Genomic DNA, 21,254 nt, shown 5'->3' with positions numbered 1-21,254 from the left:
CTGTCCGTAAAACAGACCATGAGCTAACTTAATCTTTATAATGTTGCTTTATAGTGTCAAATAAGTCTATTGAAGCTGAAGGCAATCGTGCATATATGGAACAACTTCAGAAAAACTATCGCGTTACATATTTGCATCTTGCAAAACAGCATAAAGTAAATATGCAAATATAATTCAATAAAAATGTTTTATAACGAAGTAAAATGATTCTGAAAAATCTTATATACATTCACTTGTAGGTACTTTATACAGATAATTCCTGTAAAAGAAAAAGAATAGGAATACGTAGCATTACTGCCTACTGTGTCAGTTTTGGAGCCCATTTTGTCAGACGCTCATTTTTGCATAACTTACGAAAAACTTAATTATTGTAAAATTGCTAACAGTATTATAAAAATTGCTTACACTATCTGATAGAAGACACTCTTTACTTTGTATTTATTATTTTAAAGTCGTATTTTTACCTTTTAAAAAATATTGTCTAAAAACAAAGTAGTATGTCGGTGACCTTCCTCTAATTTAATATTTTATCAATAAACAATTTACCATTTATTGAAGCTATATATTTATTTACTTATTATTTATTAGAAATAACGTAATATTTTATTATTAAATGTAATTTATTATCTATTGAAATTATATATTTATTCATTCATTATTTATTATAGAAACAATTTAATAATTATGTTATTTAAAATAATAAAATCTGTTAGGTATACTGCTCCATCATTATTATACTATATGACGATAGATTAGTGAAACGCGCCGCGTGGAGTATCTTCGTTACAATTTCGCAACAATGCACTGTCACCACTTTGTTTCAAAACAGCGGTCTATCGATTATTGTTAACTATTTTGAGGGTGGGATACCGGACAATTTTAGCAGATCTGCCCACGGTACGGCCAAATATTTAGTTAGCCACAAGGTTTGGCGCATAGGGCGCATACTTTCCGATATTATAAGCCAGGCTTGAGCTGCCTCGACGTGCGACCATTGATCAAATAGTTGATCTTAGTTGTGATCAAAGTACTGGTATGTGTTAACGCGTGTTTATTGCTAAGTCTTGCTTGTCAAAATTTCAAATCGATTACAATACGGCTAAAATACTTGACGTTGCGAAATGGGAAACATTTCTGATATAGAAGATAAAGAAAGTACTTTAAACGCACATACATATATTAAATTATAATAATTTATGTAGATATCACTTGTCTATTCTTAAACATTTTATTATTGCACGAAAAGAACATTTGTTAAAATAGAAAGCTAAAAATTTAATTATAGATACAGATTTGAGAGAAAATAATTTTATTAGACTATTAAAATAATTATAGGGTTCGAGCCAATAGAATATAATTTTTGTATTGTCCATTAATTATGTTTAAGTGTATAATTATGTATTTTGACAGTTCAACAAAATCATTTTCAGATTTGTATCTAGTTAAATTTGGATTCTTCAGTAAAATTGTTCTGTGTGAAAATTTAATAAAGTAACATCGAAAATAATTTAAGTGTAAATTCATGTAAAACATCAAATATTAATGCCCATTACGAGAATAAAGTAAATTATATTAATTATATAAAGCATCTGCTCTCATAAATATTTAGTCTTACATTTTGTTGACAGGGAGAGAGAAAGGGATGGGGGGGGGGGGAGATGCAACTATGTCACGCAGTTTAGCTATTTTAGTCGGTGGTGATTAATTCCGGCGAGTTTTTTTCGTGTGTGTCCATGCAGCTTGAATTTCCTAAATTCACGAGCTGGTTTTAAGCCCGTCCAGAATTCCTCGCCGCTCAACATTTTAACAATTCGGCGCCCGCCATAACTGCGCGTAACTATGATAATTATGCGTCTCTTTAGCAGCGTCGTTTCCTGTAAATCCGCGTCTCCTCCGCGATTGTTCGTGTTTCGAGTTGTCATTCCATTTTCCGCGGCACGTATATAAGAACGTCGCGCTTTCTTTCTCCTTCTTTCCCCCTCCCCCCCTTTTTTTTTCTTTTTACTTCGTTTTTCTTCGCGAGTGGAATTACTCCCGATATTTCAGACGACGTCGACGAGATCGGAGCACCGCGCGAGAACTGCATTATGCAAAAAAATATGCGCCCGTTGAATGAATAAATATGTATTCTTGTCTCGTATGTACTACCCCTCGCCCTTTGTCCTTTACCCTTCGCCCGGTAAGCTTCGCGACAGAGCTCATACATAATTTATCGTCCGAAGAATCTGGGCGCTCTCGGCGATAAAACGGTTGCCATAATCGGTACATACATCGTTATCACTATTGACACAGCAGGCTCGTGCGAGTACGTCTAAATTCGGAACCTTGCTCTACATTCTACTTTTGTTTATGTAGATCGTTCTGCTTTTAAATAGGACAGTATTTGATTTGAATATTAATAAGTTGAAGTATAAATTTTGCAATAAATTTTTTGCTGTGCTCAACCCAGGAATAATCATTTGAAATATTTCTACAACTCAGCTACAAAAATGAATTGTTTGAAATATTGTTTTGTATGTAAATTATTTAACATTTTCTTTTTTAATAATTATTCTTTACGAATCTTTAAATATATAAATCCATTGAAAATCCGCAATAAAAAAGCGTTATATTAGTTAAAATCTTTATTAAAAATTTGTTTACTGCCATAATGGCTTACAATTGATCAGATTGGTTTTTAATAAATTTTTAACTAAAGACGTATTGTTAAGATATATTTGTGATATTACAGTACGCTATATTAAATAGAACGTTCTGTATTGTGTTATCACACTTCGTCATTGCGACAGTCGGTTGTCGCAATGTTCATTACTATTTTTATATCAAACGTATCCAGGGGGGGTCTTGATAAACTCTGGGAGGGAAAAAATTGCGCAGATATGAATAACCTTGTCCGGAATATCGGCCGTAACGAGAAGTTATGACGTAAAACTAGTCGTCGACATCTCTGAAAACAACAGCGGTGTTGACGGTTGACGTCAGTAGGTCACGCATTGGCTTGTCCCGAGTCAACTTTTGCAATGGATATTTGCTTGCACATACAGACGACGCTGACACCGCGGTTATTTTGATTGAAATCGTGCGTGACAATCGTAGTACCGTTGCAACACGTGCAGCGATTGACGCTAGTTTTTATATCATTTGCGTTCGATAATACGACCATTTAGCTTAATTATCGTAAATATCCAGTCGTTAAGAGCGATTCAGCAATTCTTGAGGATTTACGTATAACGAGAGAAAATGTCTCAATATAAAGTCTAAAAATTTCAATAAAAAAAGATATGACACTACACTGTTACATACATTATAGTTTACGAGATTTTATACAAGCGAGTAGGTATATGAAGGCTGTTTTTAATTTTCGACTGTTTAATTCTACACGGAGAGAATTTTCTTTTAAAATTTATCTCGAAAATATAGTAGTTGTGGTACAATACAATATTTTAAAGATTTTTACCATGCACTTTAGTAAAATTGATTAAACTTATTTTATACTTTATTGTAGTTTTATTAATGAATGAGAGAGAGATTACATTAAAATTCTTTGAAATACAATATTGTCTCATAACTATCATATTTTCAATGTAAATTCTAAAAAAAAATTCTCCCCGTGTGGCGTGTACTTATTTTAGTTAATTAAATTAACGATATATCGAGTAAAAGCAGTGATAACTTGTAGGAACGATTAAAAGTAACTCAAATTGGATATAAAGTGATATTAAAAATAAATAAAGGACAAACGGGCAATTGAGAACACAGTGATCGGTGCGTAATGCTCTTCAAAAAGCTTTATCTTACATAAATGAAATGAGATTGGTATATGTTTCGGCTAGTTTTCTATCCTTCTTCAGCAAAAATATACGATGCATTATTTGTTACGGGAATTTTCAATAAATTGATATTCTTTTTCATTACATTTTTTCTCTACACTGTTAGAAATGTTCTTAAATTTCATTAACTTTTAAGTTACATAATTGAATTTAATTTGAATTTAATTTCATGACATTACATTAAATTTAATGTATTTGTAATTAAAAAGTATGTTTATGTACATGTACATAAAATTTAATGTATTTTTCATGAAAATTTATGAAATTTAATGTACTTTTCATAAAATTTTATTAAAAGTACATTAAATTTCATAAATTTAATGTACACGTTCATTACATTTAAATAACTACTGTAACTTAATTTTCAGTTAAATCATTCATTACTTTTAATTTCGTTCATAACCACCAGCTTCATTTACATGTAAAGGAAGCTGGTGGTTACATTTCTAACATTGTAGGTTATATGCGCTGCCTCGAAAATCTTTTCTTCCCTGCAGCTATCATGCGCTAACTCCTGATATTATTTCCGATTTCATGTGCACATTAATAAGGCGGTGGTTTATTATGGAATTTCATCGGCTATTGATTACCATTTGCAGTGCGCAGTTAATTAAGCTTTTAATTTAATGTAAGCGGCAGCGGCGGCGGCGGTGGCGGTGGCGGTGGCGGTGGTGGTGGTGGTGGTGGTGATGGTGGCGGACACGTAAATTCTACGATTTCTCATCGAGAATGTCGGTGTTTCGCGATTCTCGTGGAAATCTGGATTTGCGGCCGGCGATTTCCATCAGAATCTGGACTGGCGGCTGACCGCATTTGCGGTGTTACTACTTGCCGAGAACATGGATTCGCTGGACCTTGGGTAGCCATTGCCGATACCTAAATATATATAATATCGGTGAAAGGTGTCAACCAAAAGATTATCTTTCGAGTATGTGAATTAATGTAATTGTTTAATCTTACCATCTGGACTATGCTCGAGTCTGACATTCAGTAAGTCGTTTCGGAACTTTAAATTAGTTTCGAGTTCAATTAATTTAATCGTGGGCAGACCTACAGGATTTCTACAATTAAATTAATGTTTGTACAGAATTACATGAATACTTACCGCGTGTGCCTGATGTACTGCACAAGGCTGTATATAGAAATTTTTTTCTTGATAAGAATCGTATACATGAATACATTTCTAGATATATCGTGATGCACATACATGATATTAATACAATGACCACTATAAAATGCAGTGTATATTACAGTTAAGAGAAAACGATGTTACATTAAAAAAAAAAGGTAAAACATACCGCGTTGTTATGTTGTGCAATGTAGTCACATCGTCATGCACGATAAACGCAACTTTGTACAAATTTAAATAAAATTATTTGGTTTTGTATAAAAAAATATATTGTACATGATTAGTTTTTCTTGATTAATTAATATAGGAGGGGAATTGTGGTACAACCAAGAAACGACTAATTTTTCTTTAAATAGCAAGTCGAGATTGTAAAGTAAATCTTTCTTGCGAAGCTTGTTTGAGGAGAGCTTATTTGCTTTTGAAAAAGTTATCTTTTGTAATTCTTATGCCTTTTTAATTCTTATGCCTTATTAATTATTTCTCTTTTTATTATTTATTAATATTTTTTATTTATATTTCGCGCGTGATTGACAGTTTACTCTGTATATATGTATGATGTTATTTCATTTTCTCGATTAAAGCACACTCTAAAAATATGAGAATTTAACACTATGATTTAAAACTGATGGCGTTAAATCCACACTGGTGTTTATGTCAGCAATACGTTGAGAATTATATTTAACACCAATGGCGTTAAATCCACCACGCACATTTTGTAAAGTGCAGGATTCTACCCAGTTTTGTTTAACGTTAGCTGCAATTTAGTTGCTGAAAAATGAAAAGCGTTTAAAAAGCGCATTTATTTTTGCATTTACTTTGCAACGAATGACACTCGTCAAAATGGTAATGACATTGGAATGGAGGAAAAAAAAGTTTCGCACAGATTTGTACTAGAAGAAAGCAAACTTATATTTAAGCGACGGGTTTTATCTTTCGCGTTAAGAAATCGCCGTTCCATCAGCAAGGCGATTTTATCGTCGCTAAATCCGCGCTTGACGTTGCGCGTCGCGGCTGTAATAATTAAAATATTATTTCGTGATAAAAAAAAAAGGGAGGAAAATGGAGCGATAAGCGTAACGAGCCCATCGTGGACGTAAAAGCGTTTCCATTTAATTACAATCGATCGTAGCCGGGATCGCCTTCGGCATCGGCCTCCGGGGGAGCAGGGCAGGGAGAGCGGTTTTATCGGCGGTCAGCCACGGTGGTTCGTACATCGGCGTTAAAACCACCACTCAAATTTGCAGAACTTTTTATTTGCTCCGCTCTCGCCGCAAGCATGTTCGTTCCAACCTCTTATCGGCCATTCTTTTCGGAGAGGAGCTTAAAATTTCAGAAAGCTTTTCTTCCTGTCCACCACTCCGTTCTTCGCTTCTCCTTTTCCTTTCACCACCATGGATCTTTCTTTCGCGTCATTTGGTTAAGAGATTTTTTTCATTCGGGTTCTCGGTGGTTCTCCATGGTCCCCGTGGGGGCAACCAACAGAAAATGTTTGATCTACTTGATGCAGTCCCTTCAAATACTCCCTCGATTCTTGGTTTCTCTTTTCGAGCCTCTCATCCTCCTGGCCTCTCATCCGACTGCCTCTTGTTAGCTTGAATTTCGATCTTGCCGGTATTTCCTACTTTGCTACGTTTCGCGACCTGCCTTTGCGCGATTGCAAATGCAAATGGTAGTGATCCATTCTGCAGAAATCATCGAATGGTACGTGAGATCAAATTTTACCTGATAAAGGAGAATGTTTAATCGCATAAAAGCGCTGGTATTTCCAAAAAGATAATCGAGGGCTTACACGAAAAGGACGGTTTTGCTGAAGTATCTAAAATTTAACTAGATACATCAGATATAAAAATGATTTTGTTAGATTATAAAATAATTATGGAGAACAATCAAACTGATTGTTAAAATATCAAAACTTTTTGAAATATTGCCCATCATACTTGAGTTTCCTACGTAATTTTTAACAAAATTATTTTCAGATCTGTATTTAAATTATTAGAGACTCTAACAAAAATATTATTTATCCATGTACTGTAACAGTGGACTAATTCACATTTTGTAACAACGGAAAAAATAAACTGTGTCATGCATAGTTTATTGTTTTTTTATTGTGTTACTTACGAAGGTTTGTGTTACTTGTGACGATACTCCAGAATATCTACATATATAATGAATTGCAATTAAAAAATGTTCGATTTTTTGATCTACTGAAAATGGCTAAAAATCTCTAGCCGAAACGTCCAGAGGACATACGTGATTAAAGTAATAATTGTACGTGATTAAAGTAATTTATTGCTGATACTTTGCGTACCGTTTTCCGCGCTGACTCCTAGTGCCCCTTTAACGTTTCGATTAAATTCTAAAAATTTAATTAGATACACACAGATTTGAAAATAATTTTGTTGGACCATCAAAACAATTACTTAGGAAACTCAAGCATGATGAGCAATGTTGCAAAAAGTTTTGACATTCCAGTAATCTGTTTCAGCGTCCACCATAATTAATTTATGGTGAAAAAAATTTATGAGACAGTTTTTGCAAAATATGAATCAGTCCACTGTTGCGATAAGCCCTTTAATTGAAAATTTATAAATGATCGATATTAATAGAGAGAACGTAGTTGAAAGATTATCCAGGAAATTCCATGTTACGATAGATTTAGAAACAAACCCGACAGATTTTCACCCCGCGGTTGTGCTCTGGCTTCCGTTCATCGTTCCCCGCGGCTTCCCGCCACTTCTTGCGAGCGCTCGTTTGTCATTTTTTGAGCAAAGTTCATTGCTTCCCGGACCATCGGACGTGAGCTATAAAAAATGCAGGAAAAAGAAGGTGGGAGGTGAGAAGAAGGTAGGAGAAACACTTTGAAGCGGGGCAAAACTTTGGAGCCGGCGTTATTGATGTCTTCGGTAGACGTGTGCAAGCGAAGGGAGGGACGGTGATAGGCGGTGGAAAGTGGGATCGGTCGAGGGGTAATCCTGAGAGCAGCCTGAAAGGCTAAATGAGAAATACTTTCCGATCGGGCATCAGCCGCAGCAGTAGCAGAGTAGTAGCCGCTCCAAAGACTCTCGCTGGCGAAGCTTAAGACTTCATATAACGCTCCTGATCCTCGACATCTCAGTCCGGCGTTGAGATTTCGACGCTTTTATTACGTAACTGTCGATTTTCTCTCGTCTCTCAAAATCCTTTTTAAATTGTAATCTTCGTTTGTGCTTACGCACACAAATCACCGCGTGATCCAGGGAGACAAAAGTACTCCGCGTGCCAAAATATATTATGAATAACTTCGGCTAAGCTTTCTAAAGCTTTATGGATTTAATATCGAACTCGTCAGGAAAGGGATAAACGTTATTGCTAACATGTATCCGTACTTTTTTCCACGCGATTACTTAGAGTTAATCGATTTCTACGCATAATGGGATTTCCGCAATAGGCCGTTAGTTTCCACTCATATAACACTAATGGTAAGTCATAAATTAATTAACTATTAAGTCATAATCATTAATCTTGGAAAATTTACATCTAGAATAAATCATATTAGATTACGTCATAAATATTTCAGACAATCAGAAGTGGTAGCTGTCAAGGCAAACAACAAGACAATATGGTTTGTATTCATAGTCGAGTCTTATATTTAAGTGCAGTCTTCAGATATCACGAACAATACACAGAGCAATATTAACATCTTAAGACATTATATACTTAAGATGATCTTGAAATAAGAATGGACTATAAACACCAGCTTGTGAATACCAACTTATATTCGTATTTGATTAGTCATAACGTTATCTAATTGTACGTTTTAATTCATAAGAAATGGAATTTGATCATCTCCATGCAGTCACTGATTACTGACTTATTATTATTTTATGACACATTACTCGTTTACAATTCGTTCCTGCAGACTTCTAATCTATTACTAATGGTTTATTGTAGAAAACTCATAAAATTTCCTACACGTCTCTCGCAGTTTTAAACCTCAGCTGTATGGATAATCGAGAGATGAAGAGCAGAGAGGAGGAGAGAAGGGAGAGAAAAGAACGAAGGTAGGAAAAAATTAATTGTGGGTACACAACGAGCCATAATGCTATAACGAGTCGGTGTACCGAAGTACACGGGGCTGTCCTGTCGGCAGTAATAGTAAATTAGGCAATAAATAATCGCATTTAAGTGGCAACGTAATTTTCAGCTGCTAGTCTTACGGCTACCATTAAGGCCATTATTGCGAATCTCTTAATTTGCGAAAAACACTGCCTTCTCTGCAGGAGTAGACGAGGGAAAAGGAGAATGCGAGAAGGGGGCGCGAGCGCGTGCTAAATGAAGCGCCGCGGGGTTGAAACTGTTCGCCGCATGTGTTAGGATATTATTCATTCTAACCAACCGGCTCTTGACCCCCTTTCGTCGGATTATATCGCACCCTTTTTCCTTTCTCCCTGTATTCTCTTACTTACGTTTTTTTTTCCCTCGGCAATTACTATAAACAATTCCGACAGTTAATGGCCACTTATCGCGCTCTCTTGAAACGTCATTCTCAGTGATAACAAGATTGTTTTCTCAAACTTTATCTGCATCAGCATTACCATAACAATCCGATACCGATTCCTTGATTACAAGAATTCCCATTTATATTAATAGGTTTTTTTAATTACGTATGATTGGAGATCAAATTTGTAGAAATATAAAATAATTGTAAAATTAGTACTCTTCATTTTATGAAAATTTGATTTTAGCAAAATCATTTATCCGATCCAAATAGATTATTATTAGGTTTTTATTTTATTAGTAAATCATAATTAAGAAAATTTAATAACGATCATTTAATAAAATTGGGGTAAAATTGAGATTCGATCAAATTTTCGCTAATCATAAAATCTATATTGATCAAAGAACTTCTTAATAGTCGCATTAATATCAAAATCAAATTAACCTCATTGATATCGAAATTCCTGTAGATGAATAAAATTACAGGAGTATACAAATTTCTCTTATTTTTAATTAGATTTAGTCGCATCAATCTGAATTTGGATCATCTTGATATAAAATTTTATAGATTTCTATAGAATTATCCCGCACACCATATCTTACTTTTATTTTCATATGTTAATACGACATTATTGAAGTAAACAGACAGGGTAGCCTCTGTCTCAAGTTTGCCTTGTACTTTGCCCTAAAATGCGGATATACACTAAGACTCCCTAGGAATACGAAATTTTCAAAGTTGCTTCCCGTTCCAGTCAATGTCTTAAGTCTTACTCCGCTTTGGGTACAGTTCACGTTCTCCGCGGCATAATTTTACATCTTTAGACCTGAATATTTAAACGTAAGTCTGCCACTGCGTTTGAGGATTCGTGGGCGTAGAGCCGCCGGGGCTTCGCGTAACTTTTACACGATGTTCTATTGTATGAGAATACCTAAGATTTCGCGCGGCAACGCGAAACCTCCGCAACATGCTACTCTCTCCAACAATTGCGATTTGCAGAGCGCCATTAGTTTAAGAAGAGCAGACAATGAACAAACCGTTTATATGATGCGCGTACGACGAGACAGTTTTTATAATCTTTAGTAGATTTCGCGAAATTTCAATCTACGATTTAACTCACAATCCACGTTTCTTGTGACATTAAAAGAAAATATGAATCCTTTAGACTAACCTTTCTGTTATCTGCTAGTTATGGAAAAAGAAATAGACTGCATTGTTCCACCTTTCGAAACTTCAGCTTTCTTTCACCTTCTTACTCTCTTATTTTCTTACTCTTTTGTTCATCCATTAGATAAGTTATTACATAGTTTATCCAAAGATGGAACAACCGACCTTTAAAAGTTTCCAACTATGTAACAAATTACAACACTTGAACTTAGCATAAATATAATATAATAATATTATAGAACAAAACTTAACTTTTTTTATTATTATGTTCTACTGAACACGAATCCGTTGGTAAAAATCGACTATCACGTCACAATTTTGAGAAAAATGATGTTAAAAGGGGTCACGTTTTAGTCCCCTTGTAGTCATTTTTCTCATCACGCTTAAGTTTTTCTCCATAGTTATTTTGATGGTCCAACAAGATTGTTTTTAAATCTGTATCCAGCTAAATATTTAGACTTTAGCAAAATTGTTTCTTCGATGTACACTATTTAAAAGTTAAAAAAAATGTCTCAGAATCATCAGGATTCATATATTCTAGTTATGGATTAATAGTCTGTGCGTGCGTACGTACGTTAACGTCAAAAATTAGGAAATTGCGCGAAACAATGTTAAACAAACTCACTTTGACATGAAAATCAAATTAATCTCATTGATATGGAAATTCTTGTAGATGAATGGAATTACAGGAATTCGTAATAAGTGTTAGCTTGCGTATCGCGAGGGAAGCTAACAGCTTCTACCTCGCTTGTTCTAGTATGTTACCTTCAAATTCGGGCCTTATCTTCAATTTCGCGTATTTCGATATTATCTGTCACGGTCTCTCCGTAATGCTGCTTCTCCTCGCTTGCGCTTCTCATCCCCCTCTTTCGGCGCCTCTCTCACCCTACTGCGAGGCTGCTACTAACGCAAGCTGTTAATTATGATTAATCATGTCTCGGAAATTAAAGCGATTAATCTTCCTGTTGTTACCGGCTCGAGAGAGCGAGCGAGCGAGCGAGAGAGCCTGCGCTTGTCTGCGCGGGCTGTCCAGCATTTCTGCTCTCCCTGTGAAAACGGAGGGGTGGTTTTCCCAATTAGTTGGACCCGCTAATCGGGCTCTTTAAGACCTACATTGGTCCACGTACGTGAGATAAGTCGCCCGTTTACGGTATAACGATATGCATTTAAATTAAGTCGTTATATGTGTACGTTTGACTTTGGCTATGGCGAGGGGGTAACCACTAGCTGAAATATTGTCCCACAGATTACATGATTTCATTTGATTACAAATAATTTTTTTTCACTACTATGAAGCAATTTGGTAAAATAAACGATTTTATTTAATATTATACAATGATTTCTCGTGGTTGCATATGTAATTATCGGATTATACATAGAGATTTTATATAAATTTTATAACGATTTTTCGAGGATTCTGTCCCACGATTACATTAAGTGGTTACCCCCTCGGGCTATGGTCTACTTAGTGCACGAATTCTTTGAAGCATTATTATTTGATTAGTCAATTAGTAAAATTATTTCTTTTAATTGATCGATCAAATATCTCCATAAGTAATTGTAAAGTTAAATAAATCACTCTCTTTATCATATAGGAAGTTAATTTCTTTCAATTAAATTTTAATAAAGATACATTTTGTGCGATTTTTTTATGTTTAATAAATGTACACTCTAACAAATCAGGGAAGAGCTTCGTTAAAAAAAAAAAAGAAAAAAAATACAAAGTGCAAGAATCGAAGCACGAAGTAACTCGAGAATGGACACGCGTCGTTACGCTTTTGTCGTTGCATCGAGGGGAAGCTAATTGAGCGGAGCTCATGAGCGAGTTCGATAAAGCCGCCATCAAGCCTGGAAAGCCGCATTATCGAACATCGTACCAGATTCAAGACAAAAGAAAAAAAAAATAATAAAAGAGAAACGTATCAAATGAAGCCTTGATGACCGTATTCCTCGATAATACGAAATACCATGGAAGGACGGAAATCATTATTTTTCCATCTTCACGATGCACCTTAGTAACGGCCACTGGGCAACCGTTTCGTACACCTTCGCTGCTTTTCAACCTCCCGTCGGGAGGGAGGGAGGAAGGAAGGAATCGCGCTCCGGGGGGTGGCTCCAGGGAACAAAGGGTTCCGACACGATAGCGGCCAGCGGTGTAAAAAGTACTATCGCAAATAAATAACCGATGGAGAGTGGTCGGGAGAGGTTGGTTTCTAAGTGCGAAATAGGGGTGCGATAGAGAGGATACGAGGGAGACTCGGCGGGGGTAGGGCATTGAAATAAATGCGCAGTGTACGAAATGGGGCGGCTGCCGGTGAATGCAAGTGTTCGACGGTGCAACGGGGAAAACAAGAGAGAAAGAGAGAAAAAGTTGTCGAGAGTGAGAAGAAAGAGGGTTGGGTTCGAAAGCGTGAAAATGCGGGGGCGGCAATCCCTTGTAAAAGAAAAATATATAAACTCGAAAGCCCGATAAAGTCAGTGCCTGCTGTTACAACAAGCCCTCTTTCTCCCTTTCACGTCGAACGACGGCTCTTTGTCTCGTTTCTCTTTCCTCTTCCTCCTCGGCGGCCACCAGGCGTTCCGTTCTCCCCTCGCAAATCCGGAACTGGCGACCAGAAAAATGGAGAGACAAGCTAAAAGCGCCATCCGTAAATCCGAGTCACGTGTGACGATGACTCGCTTCGTCGCATGCGATTCTATGAGACGCAATATCAGCGAATCGCTCATTTCGCGAGAGCTCGCGATGAAACTGAATTTTTACGCGGAGAAAAAAAGCCCGATCTCTCCTATATACGCATGATATATCATCATTTCTGCTTTACGGGATTTGGTATTATTACGCAAAGCTTTGCCATTCGCTACATGCCCAATATCGATTGAGTCTCGTTAAGTCGTTTCGGTGTTTCAAAATCATCCGGTGCTACGAGAGTATCTCAGGATTTTAATTAAGAGGGATAACAATTTATATCTTCACATGTAACTTATTAAAATATATACTTATTGTTAGTCTTAATTGGTAAAACGTCTGCATGGAATTTGGGAAATTCAGGTCGGTCTCGGCTGAGTTAATACTTTTCACAATAAACTCTTTCCAGTATCTCAAAGATGTTCATTAGTATCAGTAATATTAAATTGCTTGTCAATTTACTTTGTAATATTACGTACTCCAGTTTCAGTAGAACTGTGTTTTGCAAGACCGACAAATAATAGGTGCGCTGTTTTCTTGAACTGGAAATTTACACAAAAATATTATAGCCATCAAGATTATTACAATATTATTAGGCATTCGCCTTGCCCGAATAACGTTCACTTCATTCATTTGAACTTTTCTCGGTCCATTTTCACTTAATATTCACTTGATATTAAAATATTTACAATAAAATTAGCCTTTGAGAATCTTCAACGAACTTTTTTACAAATACACAGCTAAATAAGTAACGAAAGTTTACACGATATGAAATCGATTTTAATTGAATATTTCGGTGTGAATTATATTATATATATATATGTATATCTCACAATTCCTATCTGCGCGTCGAAACATTTTCAGTCTTGAAAAGCAATCATAAATAGAACTTGAGCAGTAATATCACAAATGGAATTAACAAGTAACTTAATAATATTGATGCTAATAAACCACAAATTCATTAAAAGGTCAAATTATTAGTATCCTTCTAAGATGCCTATTAGCATCAATATTAAATTACTTGTCAATTTAATTTGTGATATTACTACTCTATATTTAATTTGTGATATTACTAGTTCTGTTTATGATTGCGTTTCAAGACTGAAAACATTTCGGCGCGCAGTTTGTAGAATTGGATGTGTACATAAAAGTTACACTGAAATATTCATGAAGATCCTACTCATTCTGTGTACCATATACTTAGTTGTGTATTTACATATTATGGTTTTATGATGCTTCATTTTTTACGAATAACGCGTGAATCACAAAATGGGTAATGAGCGTTTAACTTTTTATTGTAAAAATGGTTTTTATAATTCATTTCTCTTTACCAAAGGCTTTTTTAAAAGAGTAAAGGCCTCTCCTGCTTCCCTTGCATACGCCTATATCCAATGCTATTCTTTGAGTTGGAAAACAGCCTGAACAAAGATCGCGCGTGAGGTCGTTTATTGCACAAATGATCGATTAAATATTCTACCACTTCGCGAACAACGAGCGTAGCGCAATATCGGAGTAATCGAACACTTAAATAATCTGTAAGCGATAATTACATGACAATTTAAAACAGAACATTTGTGAAACAGCGCGGTAATAATGCGATAATTATAAATCAAACATTCGTAGTAATAATACGGTTACTATAAATTAATTATTGACATGTCATAATATAAATAATTATAAATCAAATGTTCGTGGAATAACGCAATAATTACGTATTATCGTTTCGATGAACTGAACGTTGGCAGTTAAAAGACCGCACGATTAACAACAACGATTAACAAGCGTTACGCTGGAAATACTTTGCTCTCAGTTTCGCCCAAGACGCTTGGTGGTCATCTTGAAACGATGTGCAATAGACTAAACCTCTTCGTGTCCAGTCGCGCAGTTGTAACTACATTTACACGATCCACTTACACTTGCCTCACTTACTGACACCAATTCAGAAACACAGGGTGTTAAACGCTGCGTAAATGTCTCGCGCCGGTGTTACGACACCGGTTTATACGCCAAATCTATTGGAGAACACGCTAAGTCTTAATATTACGTTCATGCCGCGCATGTAATACCTCGACCCTACCGATTTTGCGTGTGTCGTACGTACGATCGTAGGAACAGAGCGACTTCTCAAAGCGAAGCCGTAAACTCGCCGGCTGCGTTGTTATTGTACGTTGTATAAGGGATTTGTGGAATGGTCGATAAAATTGTGAGAAGAACAGTGGCTATATGTATTGATATATAGGTGTCTACTATTATAGTGATCAAGCTTCTTTTTTTCGCGAGATTGAAAACCATCGTCAGCTGTTGCAAAATTTTACTATTTATGCACTGAGAGAAAAATGTTTGGTATTTGTAACTATAATTACATCACTATAATTATGATTATTACTAATAATAGTAACAGTAACTATGTATATAGTTCTAGCAACAAATGTATATAGTTGGCAACCTAAAATGACTATAATTATAGTTGAAATTACCATAAAAATGATTAAAGTGACTATAATTTTATAGTTATATTTTGGACCAACTATATTTTTTACACTCTAAAGTTATTGCAGTGAAATCTCACTCCAAAAGAGTGAAAATGTAACTCTTGAAAAAAAGTGAAAATATTTCACTTTTTGAAAAAAAATTACGATCTTCACTCTTTTTAGAGTAAAATCTCATTTAAAAAAAATGAGATTTCACTTCTTTGAAGTAAAAATTCACTTTAAAAAGAGTGAAAATTATCACTCTTTTTTAAGAAGTGAAATATTTTCACTTTTTTTTTAAGGGTGGTTGTATTTTCACTTTCTTGGAGATTTCACTGTAAGAAATTTAGAGTGTATGGTTGGTCCCAAATATAACTATAAAATTATAGTCACTTTAATGATTTTTATGGTAATTTCAACTATAGTTATAGTCATTTTAGGTTGCCAACTATATACATTTATTGCTAGAACTATATACATAGTTACTGTTACTATTATTATAGTAGTAATAATCATAATTATAGTGATATGTAATTATAGTTACAAATACCAAACATTTTTCTCTCAGTGTGGTTGATTTCTAGTGAAATTCGACAGCTGTCTGGAACATCCCGTTGGCAGTTGAAAAAAATTTTGTATTAAATTAGCTTAATACATTTTTCTCATGTCTCAAACATTCACCTAGATTTTCATGTTAATTTGACGTAAGATGAATATGTTTACAAAAAGTAACACAAACATTTTTATATAAAAAATTAATACAAAAAATGTAATATTCACACAGTTTAGAAGCAATTAAATTGTGGAAACATATTTCTTCGTCAAATTAACATTTATATGTTAAATTAACATTTTATTCATACGTTTTATTTCAAAATGTACATCTCAAAATATATTATTTTTATATTATTTGTCTATTTACTTGTAAATTGTATTATTTTAACACTAAAAGAAATATTAGATAAATATTAATTTAAGACAAAATATTCGAGTAACACATTAAATTAACACACAGACATGTTAAGCGTTCAACATAGAGATTTTAACAAGGACCAATTTTAACACAAACACATAATATTTTTTATTGTGTGGCTGTCAACAGCGATCGAGCTTGAACGTGTTACGTGTACGTCAAATGCCATATTATCTGACGCAACCGTTTTGTCGAAAATCTGCTCGAACTTGCCGGGAAATGTATTTACCGCAACGGGACGACGTGCCTCTGTGTCGCGACAAAGCCGTTCAATCAGGCGCCGTCTCAGGGCCGCGAGAGAAGAAGGAAAAGAAGGCGATGTGAGAGAGAAGCGAGAGGACCGACAACGTCAACTTGCAAGAATGGCAACGGTAAAGCGACGGTGTACAAACTTGGGGAGAGGCAGCGGATAAAGTCTCGCGACTGCCCGGTTACATTCACCTCGTTTCGCTCGTCGTCGTATATTCTCTGGATTTTTTTCTCATTCGCAATCTACCTTCTTATCTCCCTCGCTTCGTTCGGCTTTCCCTTTGAGAACTGGACTAGAAGCTGGTTCGCCAGGCGGGTCACGCGCGATGACTAAATAGCTAAGGCTAGAGCGTGCCACGGATACGGCAGTATGTACGGAGTGTTTATAGAATAATATCGAAACATTTTATAGAATTAAATAGAAAGTTAATTTCAATAACGACTTCAAGATAGAGAAAAAGAAATTGGAAGTGTTTCTATTTTGCTTTAGAAAGTCTTAATCCTAATTGGCATTCGCTCCGAATACTAATTTTCCGAATACCTTCCCTTAGTATTCACGAATCCAGTGCATCTTAATTGGCTTAATGTTAACGTAATTGAATGATTTTTTCATTTTAAAATCCAAAGAATAAGATTATGTAATTTACAATTATGTCTCGCGAAATTAAACGTTTGTTATAAATTGTGAAAACATTTGTTATAACGTTTAGCGCGTAATTGTTCAATGGACCCGCGAATACCAATTAGGGTTGAAAGTGACCAGAAATACATTTAATTTTCAAAAAGTCATTTATTTTTCAATTACGTTCGTTTTTATTCGGCGTGACATCTCGATTTGTGACTCTTAAAATTTCCCGATACCTCTCAACATTTTCCATTAAAAAATTATTACAAAAAAAAATATACGTATTTTATATCTTCGCAAAATATTTTGATGTTTTTCTACACGTGTTCTATACATTCGAATACGCGGTACACATTCATTAACACATACACACGTACACGTTCCTGTTTTCCTCGTCTCTTCACGGAGTATTTCAGGTAATGGAAAGGAAACAAAAGGGCCGGTATGTGTAAAGAAGAATGGCCACGCGGCGCGGCATATCAATTCAAGTAGTAACAGCCGACGATGGTCAGCCGTGGCGACTTTACGCTTTGTACGCATTTAACTCTTATCGTATCGTAGCGATAACATAGCGATTGTATTGTTGACAGAAATCATTACTCTTTGTGTTCCTCGAAAGTCATTTAAATGTCATGCACGTGTGCATACAAAAATTTGACATGCATTCTAATACATGTAGCAGCGTTTTTCAATCTTTTTCAATTCGTGACAAATTAAATAACGAGTCAAATTTTTAGAGGTACATTATTAAGTTTTTAAATCTTTTTTTGTAAACAGGTGCATACAATAAAGTTATCATTATCATTATTATTATTATTGGTACACATGCTTCAGCGTTCAGCATATATTTTTTTATCAGATATGCTAAAACAAAATTCAGAAATAAAAATAAAGTTCTCAGGTTTTAATTTTTTATTTTATTGTTTTAAAAGACATTTTAATATAGTGATTACATCGCTTTGTTAAAAACAATATAATTTAGATAATTTTCATAATTTTTAAAGCGTTTTTTTATATTAACTCGTTTTTTTTACTTATTTCTTCTAAATTTGTTTGCTTTTTTTTACTTTTTCTAAAATGTTTACAGAAAATTTTTACTAGTGTTGCGGAATACTGGTTGAAACACTGATATGGCATTGATTATTAAAAAAAATAGACGGTGCTACATTGCGAAATAATTACACACCGTTCCTTCCCGCCAAATCTGTTTCACGAAGTTTCGTCAAAATTGTTTTTGCGAAATACATTTAGAGATTTTCGAGACGTAGATAAGTTAAATCGTAGAGAGAAGGAGTACGGCTGGTCCATTAATTTCAGCGAAACAATGTAACAATAACAATGGCGAGTATTGCAATCGGGTGCGGGAGATCTCTCACTTAAAGCGTATCTTCTATTACGCAGCGTAGCGTTAATCCATGAGATTGTTCTCATCACTCCGAAAGTCTATAAGTTCTAAACGTTTTCATTTTATACTCTGCATTTTATACTCAGCGAATGATTGACTATTATGCTGATCAATTAATTCGTCACTTGTCAAAAGAATAGTTTGATGATAGATGTACAAGATGTCACAATTAGACTTAACGTCACACCCGTTAATAGCAAAATTCCTGAGCTCGTTTCGAGATGAAAATATTTAATATCAAAATTTCAAAGCGATAATAGAATAATTTTCGAATTATAAACGTCTTTTCTCACTTTAAATCTGAGATATTCTGTATATTTTATGTGTGTGTCTGCATAATCATATAAGTATATATTATGTTCCATAATAAATATTATAATGCGAGACTTGTTACAAACTAAATGTAAACATATAAATATGTTTAGAGCCATTTCTGCTTTTTAATAAGTGAGCTGAGATAAAAAACATTAATTTAATGATAATAGCAAGCATGTAGAAGTAATATGCAACTAGTAAGTTAAAGATAAAGAAAAATCGGACTCCATTGATAAAAAGAATTGTGATGTGATAAGACAATTTGGACATTGGATTTAGTTTCAAAGCATCAAAATAAGTTATAAGAATATCATGGTCTAATCTACAGATAAAAAATTGTTTGTATGCCTGTATAATTAATAAATTACTAATAAACATTGTGATTAATAAACATTTCTTTGAAAAAGAAGAAATTTGTTTCTTTGCAAACGTTTCATATTTTGTCTTATTAAATCATGTACAATCTAATCAAACAGTGATGATAAATAGGTTCTACCAGTGAAAGATTAGCGTTTGTAGTTTGTACGACGTATAAAAATTATAACTAATTCTTCTAGAAAATAATCCGAAATATTGAAAAATTCAATTTGCTTTTTAAAATTACAGAATAAGCTAATGATATAATATGATAATAATTGAGTTTTGAGCTTGTTTTTAAGGAACCTGTTGCTGAAATTAAAATCAGAGGTTCCAGAATATTTCGTACATATATATTCGTATATGTATAGCAGCGAAGAATACATCGTTTCTCTCGGATGTCTGATGTAATACAGCGCGAATAAACGCGGACAAGTGGGAATTTTCGCGAAGTGTGAAAATACGGTACGCGCACGTCGATCCGCAACAGGCCGTAAATAAGGGATACATCCTATATATATCAGCTGGTCATGTACATAAAATATCCGTAAGCAGCGGGTGTACACGGAGCTGGAATTTGATCGGACCATAACTCTCGTTATCAAATATTCATTCGCCATTGACTAATAGATGCGGCGGTGGCTGTCGGGCCGACTGGCAAGCGTTTCGCCGGCAGAACGGTGTACAAAACACGATCCTAAACGCGAGAGTAATGTGCATATGCGCACCGATGACGATGACCGATTGACGCCTAATATACCGCATTAGAGGCTTGAATGAAAATCAGGATATTCGGGACGTTCGCCAACATGAGGTATTCGTCGTTCCGCGAGCGCATATCACAGTAAAAAAGAAAATGTTAATTTTAACATTTTCTACATGGCCCAGGAGATCCACTCTAAATTTTAAGTTAAAGTAACTCATTCGTCTTGTGTTATTTATTAACGAACTAATAATGTTAAATAATTGACACAATACTTTACATTTATATTTGTTATTTTGACTTTAAGGGTGATTTAAAACTAATATATAAAATAAGTAGAGTACATAGAAGAGTAGTTGCAGTAACTCGTAAGAAAATGTTAATAAAACATTTGTATATAATGTGAATGAAAAAATTCTTAGATGTTAAACTGACTTTGAGATATATAGATTAATTGAAACAATTGTGTTAAAAACACTCAAGATAATATTCCATTTTTAATTGACATACGCAATTGTTAAGTTAGAAAGGTGACATGAATCTGACACATCAAAATATTACAAAAATAATAACATATCAGTTGCATGTTCATTTTACATTGAAGTAAAAAAAAAATGTGGTAACACAAGAAAAATTCTACATATGGACGCACGATTTTTTACTGTGTAAATGCGCGTACATGTATGTACATAACTTTTTTACTATATTTTGCTAGAAAAAAAATCAACTAAAAAAGTCAATATCAGCTGATATCAGCCAAAAAACGAATGAATACGACATATAATTTAATAAAAATAATCTGAATTTTTGTAGATGTACAAAAAATTGAATTGTTTTGCATGTTTGACAAAGAGATTTATAATTGAGTGG

General features: G+C 34.5%; 1 protein-coding gene across 2 annotated transcripts in view; it reads right to left on the bottom strand.

Annotated features, from left to right (window-relative positions):
* Positions 1 to 21,254, bottom strand: part of LOC108767140 (NAD-dependent methylenetetrahydrofolate dehydrogenase) — a 104,261-nt gene that overhangs the window by 5,186 nt on the left and 77,821 nt on the right. The gene's annotated exons all lie outside the window — the stretch shown is intronic.

This window comes from Trachymyrmex cornetzi, unplaced genomic scaffold (genome assembly GCF_001594075.2).
Source record: "Trachymyrmex cornetzi isolate Tcor2-1 unplaced genomic scaffold, Tcor1.1 scaffold651, whole genome shotgun sequence".
NCBI lineage: Eukaryota > Metazoa > Arthropoda > Insecta > Hymenoptera > Formicidae > Trachymyrmex > Trachymyrmex cornetzi.
Note: the sequence above shows the minus strand (reverse complement) of the source record. Positions and strands in the feature narration are given on the sequence as shown.